Source organism: Cannabis sativa, chromosome 2, assembly GCF_029168945.1.
Source record: "Cannabis sativa cultivar Pink pepper isolate KNU-18-1 chromosome 2, ASM2916894v1, whole genome shotgun sequence".
NCBI classification, from domain to species: Eukaryota; Viridiplantae; Streptophyta; class Magnoliopsida; order Rosales; family Cannabaceae; genus Cannabis; species Cannabis sativa.
Genome location: NC_083602.1, coordinates 70,926,836 through 70,935,803, shown reverse-complemented (window position 1 = coordinate 70,935,803; position 8,968 = coordinate 70,926,836).

The following is an 8,968-nucleotide window of genomic DNA, read 5'->3' as shown; positions in this document are numbered from 1 at the left end:
ACTAAAACAATAGCTATGTAAAACCAACAATGGAGATCGAATTTCTCTTGATTAAAGCTCATTATTTAAACATGTATTTTGTTTAATCATTTATATTCCATATCTCAATAATGAAATATTACAAATTAAAGTAAGAACTTTAATTAAATTTCAAAAATGGAATAATTTTGAAAAATATCTTATTTAAGTTGTTTAGAAAAAATCTAAATACCCAACTTAAAATATTCTTCAAACAATGACTTAATTAAATATTACCAATTAAGTAGTAACTACTTAATTTAGAAGATATTCCATTTTAAGTTCCCATATTTAGAAAATATCAACTTAAAAAATATCTAAAGAATCTTAATAACCAATTCCCAAAATTCCTCAACTTAATTTATAATAGGAAATTCAAAAATATTCAAATCTAAGTTGATTTGATAGATTTAACTAAATCTCAACTTAAATAGGAATATTTAATGAAATTATAAAATTAAGATTCAGAAAGAAATTGTATGGTTATAATTCCATATTTAATTAAAAAACAAGAAAAATACATATAGCTTTCCAGAATATAACTATTCAAACTATGTTTTTCTTAAATTAATTTCAAGGAAGAATGAAATTAATTATGTTGCTAATCAATCTTTTATTAGGTCAAACTAATATAATTAACCTAGCACGATTATCCAAATCGAGCAAATGGGCCTTCACAATTGGGGTTGTTCATGTGAGGGGGGGCTGGGTCCAGTATGTCGTACCCACTTCTAAGGCTCCCAACTCTCACACAAGGCCCAAAAGAGAGGAATTTAACCTCAAAATGAATAACTGTTATTAATTGAATAGGCTCACTACTAAATGAGCCTAAATAAAATCTATCAGTTATGATATTTTATTTAGCAACAACCACCTATATGTATCTATAATAGAAATTAAACATATAGGCTCACACAGGCATACACATTTGGATGGATCCTATCATATTGCTAGGCCATACACAGATGAAAGAAGTTTGTAAAAATTACCTGTTACAAATTATTTACTTGATCTATCATCAATTGAACCTTTGGTTAAAATTAGATCATCGGATCTATCATCAAGTTAACCAAGGCAATTTAGATCAAGCAATAATAGGTTTTAGAAAACTTACAAACAATCTAAAACACATACTCCTGCAACAAGGTTAGATTTAGATAGTTGGATGTAGGATTTATTTAATTTTAAACATTTATTTCGAAAATAAAATAAAATTAAACCTACCATTTTAAAAAATTAGGTTTTGGGTAACCTAAATGTCATTTCAAAATTAAATTGCTAACTTTTCTTTTAAATTTCATGTTATTTAATAAATTAAATAATAAAATAGAAAATGGTAAATACATACCCTTTTCTTGTTTTACAATTTAATTTAATTAAAAAATAACAAAATTTTAAAAGTTAACAAAAAAATACCTTATTTCCTCTTTTAAAATTATCATGATTATCTTGATCTTATTTTAATTAAGGTCAAGTTACCAAAAAAAATTAATATCTGACCTTAAAAAAAATAAAATAATCAAATTTTAAAGGAAACAAGAAAAAATGGTAAGCAAAACTTGATTTTTCCTATTTTCAAAATCAAATTACACTAATATCTAAAATTAATTTTAAAAATTAAAATTAATTTATTTCTGATAATTAGATTTGAAATTTGAAAAACAAAAATCAATATACAAAACTACACAAAAAATCGAAATTTAATTCCATGAAATAGCATGAAAAATCGAAAAATTGGAAAATTGGATGAACTGTACGGATGGCATGCCATGCATGGCCATCCGCACGCGTATCCTGGGTGCTTGACCGAGAAATCACGGCGCAGGAAGGCTGCAAGCAGCCATTCCGCGCGCGTGATGAGGTTGCTCGTCACCCCGATTTTTCCAATTTTCAAAAATTCATAACTAATTCAAATTAAATCGAAATCGAGTTCTGTAAAAAAGTAAATTGCTTAGAATTTTCCAAACTATCCAACAAAAATAATTACAGAATAAGAGCAGTAACCATTTTTCCCAGAATTCACAAACAACAATCAAACATCAATATGACACTCAAAGCAACATGATACCATCCAAAAAGACAAGCAAATCGTTTTAAGTCCAAATTTCTTGCAAGCAAATCAATTACCATGGCTCTGGTGCCAGTTGTTGGAAGTTATTTTACCAGGATCTTAGATCTACTCACAAGTATGTTGATTTAACAACCTAAATATGAACTTCTAAAACGATAGGAAATTAAACACATAAGAGTATCAAAAATCTTACAGTGATTGCAGCGGAATATATGTCTCCTCCCACTCAGATCTCTAACCCTTGATTCCTTTCTGTAGCAGAGTATAATCAAGATCTGAGCCCGATAGTCCTTCTTTGTTGTTTCTGAATTCTACACAGCCTTCCTCACTATGATTGAGGTATTACTTGATGTGTGTGGGCACTACTCTAGCACTTATACATTTCGAAATAGTGAAGGAAGAGAGAGAGAGAGGGTGGCGGCTCAGAGAGAATTTTCTGAGAGAAAATTCTTTCAGAATAATGATGTGAAAAGGTTGTACAGTTGTGTGCAACTCTGAAGCCTTTGCCTTCTATTTATAGAAGACCACCAAGGGCTATGATTGACATTTGGAATTGAAAAAATCAAAGAGAAAAGGAAGCTAAGTGGCCGGCCTAGGCATTGTGGAAACAAGGCTTGCCACTTTTCCAACTTTCCTTTTCTTACACTGATAGTTTTCTGTTTTGTGAAAAACTGCCAATTCCATTGTTCAACCACATTAATGACAAATCTAATTATTTAATAATTAAAATTAATTATCAAATAATATATTATCATTTATTTTATTAATAATGAAACTAATTAAAGTTTCCTATTTAATAAATATGCCCTTCAAAATCTCTATTTACTGTTTTGCCCTTAATAAGTGATAAATTCTCAAATAGACAAGTCTATCTTGAGAATTTTTAATTGATTAATTAAAATCAATTAAATGAGTCTTACAAGTAATATCATCTCAACTAGTGAGGGGACCATGGGTCTATATATCCGAGCTTCCAATAAGCAGATCTAGAATTTACCACTTAAATTCACTGACTTATTAATTCTTCGTTGAATCCACACATAGAACTCAGAATTGCACTCTCAGTATATAGAATGCTCTATATGTTCCACCATATAGACACATTATTAGTTATCCATTGTTATAATCCTAATGTGATCAATGATCCTCTATATGGATGATTTACACTTTAAAGGGACTAAATTACCGTAACACCCTACAATGTATTTTATCCTTAAAACACTTAACCCTGTATAAATGATATTTCAACTAAGTGAAATGAGTACTCAATCATTTATCTCGTTTGGTTAAGCTCGAAGGAAATCACCCTTTGCTTACTATTCGCCAGATAAAAGCTATAGATTCCATATTTATGTTAGCGCTCCCACTCAATCGCACTACCGTGTTCCCAAAATGTATGTATTGCCCAGACTAAAGATTAGGCTTAACTAACAAATCAAAGAACACGAATAATACTCTTGAAATTAAGCCTAACCATATCAGGATTTCGATCATGTGATCTAGGATCAACTTATGATATTGAATTGAATAGATGTTTACGGTAAGTTTCAAAATCTAATTCAAAGTTCAATATCGGTCCATTCCAATGCATACTCCATGCATCCAACCTGAGCTTTACTTTAACCTATGTTCTGGAAAGAACATAACATTTGTCCAAATGTAAGTAAACTCTGTTGTAGATTGTCATATCAGTGAAACCCAGTGTTCTGATAAATCTAGGAATACTTTATTCACATAGTCATGTTTATTTTCCACTGTGTCGACAACACAATAAACATGTTCAAGTATGTGAAAAGGGTTTGGATGAATTTATAAATCAAATAGACAAGAAATTGATTAAGTGAACCAAAACATACACAAGTGAATGAAAAATTACTTCTGTTACTTTATTGATATTGAATAATCTGGATTACATTGAAACAGAGTTTTATTTAGGGCATAAAACCCAACACATGTATAGTCACTTCACTACAATTATTAATGGTTTGAATTCTCTTGGCAAGGTACTTACTCAAAAGGATATGGTGACCAAGATTTTGAGAAGTCTCACCAAGGCTTATCAAGGAAAGGTGGTTGTCATTCAAGAAGCCAAGGATCTCTCAACACTTCCCTTGGAATAATTAATTGGCTCACTCATGAACCATGAAATTTTCATGAGTGCTCAAGAAGAAGAGGAGGTTGAGAAGAAAAAGAAGACTATTGCATTCAAGTCTTCCTCTTCCCATGCCATTAGTGAAGAAGATGAGGATAGCTTATGTAGTGACATGGAGGACTTGGCACTCTTTTCCAAGAAATACAAAAAGAACTTTGGGAAGAAGCCACAAAGAGAGAATGACTCAAAAGAAAGAAAGAGCAAAGATGATCCACCAATTTGCTTTGAATGCAAGAAGCCTGTCACACATGTAAATGGATTGTCTAATGAGGAAGAAAAACAAATACAAAGGAAGGGCAATGTTGGCGGATTGGCTCAGTAGTGATGAAGAGAACTTCGAGGATGAAGGAAAGAATGAAGTAGCAAACATGTGCATGTTGGCACTCGATGATGGGGTAAGCATTTCTAGCCAAAATGATTGTGATTGTGAAAATGATGATGATAACTTAGATATGTCATATGATGAGTTGTCTAATTCATTTAAAGAACTATTTGATGATTTTGGTAAATTTCTTTTTAAAAACCAAACTCTTAGAGAGAAGACCGACGTGCTTCTAAAAGAAATTGAGATTTTGAAAATAAATGAAAAAGAACTTTATGCTAAATCTCAATGTGCTACATATGCTTCATATAAGAAAGAAATTGTTGATTTAAATGCCTATATAAAAATCCTAAAGAATGACATATATACTTTCACTAGAGGTAAAGAAGGTTATGATCTCTTACTAGGAAGTCAATCATGTGGTTTTTCAAAAAGTGGCATTGGTTATGATCCTAGTAGAAAAAAAAAAGTTCTTGAGAAACTTTTTTGTGAAATCATCTAGTCTATCTCACTTTACATGCACATATTGTAACCAAGATGGTCATACTATTTTCTATTGTCATGTGAAGAAATATGCACATCTAGGCAAGACTAAATGGGTACCAAAGGGTTCTAGAACTAACAAGAAAAGACTCAAAGTTATGTGGGTACTAAAAGCCAACAAATGAACTTATTTTTGTAGGAATCAACAAGAAAGAGCCAAAGCTTATGGTTCTTGGATAGTGAACGTTCAAAGCATATGACCGGTGATCCATCAAGATTTTCAAGCTTTAAAAGCAAGGAAAGTGGCTTTGTCACTTTTGAAGACAATTCAAAAGGGAAATTCTTGGGCATTGGTGATATCGGTAATATATACTTTCCATGTATCAAAAATTTGCTTCTTGTTGATAATCTTAAACGTAACTTGCTTAGTATTAGTCAATTATGTGATATAGGTTTTCATATTGTATTTGAATCCTCAAAATGATCCATTGAAAATGCTTCAACCAATGAAGTTATTTTTCTTGGAGAAATGAATGATATTGTGTATGTTATTGATGTTGATTCATTTGATAGTAAAAATAAATGTTTAAACGTTATGAATAATAATTCTTGGTTGTGGCATAGAAGATTACGACATGCTAGTATGGATTCTATCTCAAAATTAGTTAGAAAAGATCTTGTTATTAGTTTGCCATCTATTCCTTTTGTCAAAGATAAACTATGTGATGCATGCCAATTTGGAAAACAAATTAAAGCATCTTTTCATTCCAAGATAGAGATTTCAACTACTAGACCTTTGCAATTGCTTCATATTGATTTATTTGGTCCTTCTAGAATTTCTAGTCCTTGTGGTAAATATTATGCATTTGTAATTGTTGATGACTTTTTAAGATTTACATGGGTTATTTTCTTGACACTCCAAAGTGATGTTTTGGGAAATCTTGTCAAATTTTGTAAGAGTGTGCAAAATGAAAAAGGGTATTCTATGACTTCTATTAGGAGTGACCATGGTGGTGAGTTTGACAATGATGCCTTAGAATTGTTGTGTGATGAACATGATTTTAACCATAACTTTTCAGCTCCAAGAACTCCACAACAAAATGGAGTTGTCGAAAGGAAGAATAGAACAATTCAAGAAATGGCTAGGTCAATGCTAAATGAAATTTCATTACCAAAATATTTTTGGGCCAAGGCCGTTAATACTTCTTGTTATATTTTGAATCGTATTTTCAGGCCCAACATGAATAAAATCCCTTATGAGCTTTGGAAAGGGAGAAAACCCAACATTGACTATTTTAGAGTTTTTGGATGCCAATGCTGTATTTTAAACACCAAGGACAGCCTTGGAAAATTTGATGCGAAATTCGATGTCAAAAGTCAACCTGAAAAGTCAAAGTCAACTCTCGAGAAAAGTCAACTTGGAATCAAAAACATGCAAATCAAGCTAGGAGGCTCATCTACATCAAGACTACCCAAAATCAAATGGTATAAATTTACTTTAGTCTTGTTAAAGTGATTTGCATAGCACACTCGGATTTATAAATTCAAATTTTGGCCCACTCACTAACTTGTGCAACAAGTTTTCTCACCCGATGGTTCAAAATTTTTTTGATTGATTTTCCAAATCACATTTCATTTAACTAAGAGAACAAAATTGGAATTTCTGAAATTGGATAATTGAGTAAGCAATTATGCACGTTTTAGTCCGGAATAATGCTAATTTTTCCACTGTTAGCAAGCCATCCAAAATTCCAGTTGGAATGCGAAATTTCGGTTGTCATCAATCTAGATTTCTCGTTCGCATCTAAAATTTTAGTTCACGGTAGAATTTCTCTTAGAATGCGTGCTAACGGCTATAAACGGCTACTTTTCACCCCAACACTATATAAACTCAATTTTCTCTCAAAAAATTAAGTTGGCTGAGCATTTATGTCTTACACCTAACCTATCCAAGTGAGATTAATGAGCTTCCAAGTTAAAATTCTAACAAACACTTTTCACACACTTTGAGCCAAAATTTATGTTTATTCATCTTAAGCGTGGTTGCTTATCACTCTAGATTTCCATTGTATTATCATACTTCTAGATTGATTTTGCTTGTAATTTCAAATACATTTTCATATTGTGATTGAGGTGAGGTTGGGACCGGTATTGTAAACAATCCGGTTATAGTGAGATTGACACTACAATAATCTAAGAAAGAGGTAAATAGTCCTTGGCGGTGCAAAACTATTGTAAGAGGTTTGGAAACACCTTGGTGAAAATTTCTCGGTTGTAAGGGTTAGTCAAGCTCGTTAACTTGGCTCGATATTGGAACTCAAAGCTAGGTCCATAGCTTTGAAGACCAAGGACGTAGGTGGCTTAGTTCTACCGAACCTTGTAAAAATTGAGAGTTTATAATTTCTAACCCTTAAACTCTTTACTTTACAAGTTTGATTATTTGTTATAATATATTGCTTGCCATATTAATTTCATTTATTTGATTAAGTGTTTAATTGCTTAATTTTGTGTTAAAAGTTTTAATCTACCGAAATTAGTTTAAATTTCCAATTCACTCCCCTCTTGGAAACATATCTTGGGCTAACACCCTATTCCATCGAACTTCTCCAATTCGAATCTCGCCATTGACAACATTGATTTTTTCTTCAAGAATAATGACTGCGGGAATAATCTTGATTCTGTGTTCTTAATCGATTACCAAGTTCTAATTTGTGGAAAAATTTCAACAGAAGTGCAAAATCAAATCAACTAAATCTTAATCAATAAATAATTAGCTATGACAAGATTAAAAATCCACAAACAATAAACAGAGATAAAAATAAGGATGAACGGAATATTAAAACCAGAAACAATTAAAGCAGCAAGACAATGAAAAATAACACCAAGATATATATTGGTTCAAGTCCTATAGATCGATGTGACCTATGGCTCTACTCCAGTTCTAGAACACCACCGAAACTTCTTCATTGATTGAGCAAGAATAGGGTACAACTACAATCGAGCCTTATTCTCTGTTGGATTCTCTCACAGTGTTTATCTCTCACACTCTTGCCCAAGAATCTTCTTCATCTACAGAAGATTATTTATACAAAACACAAACCCAATTTCTCTCTTTTCTATGTACCTCTCTCTCTACCCTCAATCTTTCTCTCTTAGGATCACCTCTCGAAACTCGACTGATCTCGTTCATACCAAAATGATAAGTGTTGGTGGTATTTACAGGTCCATGATATAGATCCTAAAGTCGGTGACTGCAAGAGTTAAGTTGTTAAGTTAGTTATGACTTAACAAACTCCTCGTAATAGTTTCTCCACATCAGCATAAGATAAAGTGCTTTCGAATGAGACATATGCTTCCTGGAAGAAAGATCAAAGTGTACGATGAAAGGACTTCCCGAATAGGAAAGGCAACAACTGAAGTTGACTATCTGAAACTCCCTTCCAAGAGGAACAACTAGCCATTCAAAACCGGTCTTTTTCAGAGGAAGACTAGCTTTCCTAAAGACTCCATCCAAGTGGACACGATAGACATTCGGGGATGCCCTTTCGAATGACATCTATCATACCACGAGACTTCTTCCGAATAGTCAAGTTAGATTTCTGAAAACACCCTTCCAGAAGACATCTAACTTTTAAACTTTTGAAAATCTTTTTATTTAAATGAACTATACCATATATATGTTTAACAAAAGACTTTTGTTTTCATTATTGCTATTCATTATCTAATTGTATTTTTCCTTGTGGACTATGACTGACCATAGAATTTGCTGACACTTTTATAATCTAACAAGAAAAGTTGTATTTTTTTTAAAGGTGGCTTAATTGCATTTGCATACATCACAGTTGATAGAAATGTTTTCATTTATTTATATGAATAAATTATTAACATGGAAGTCAAGAAATGCTAGGCATTGATCTAAGGA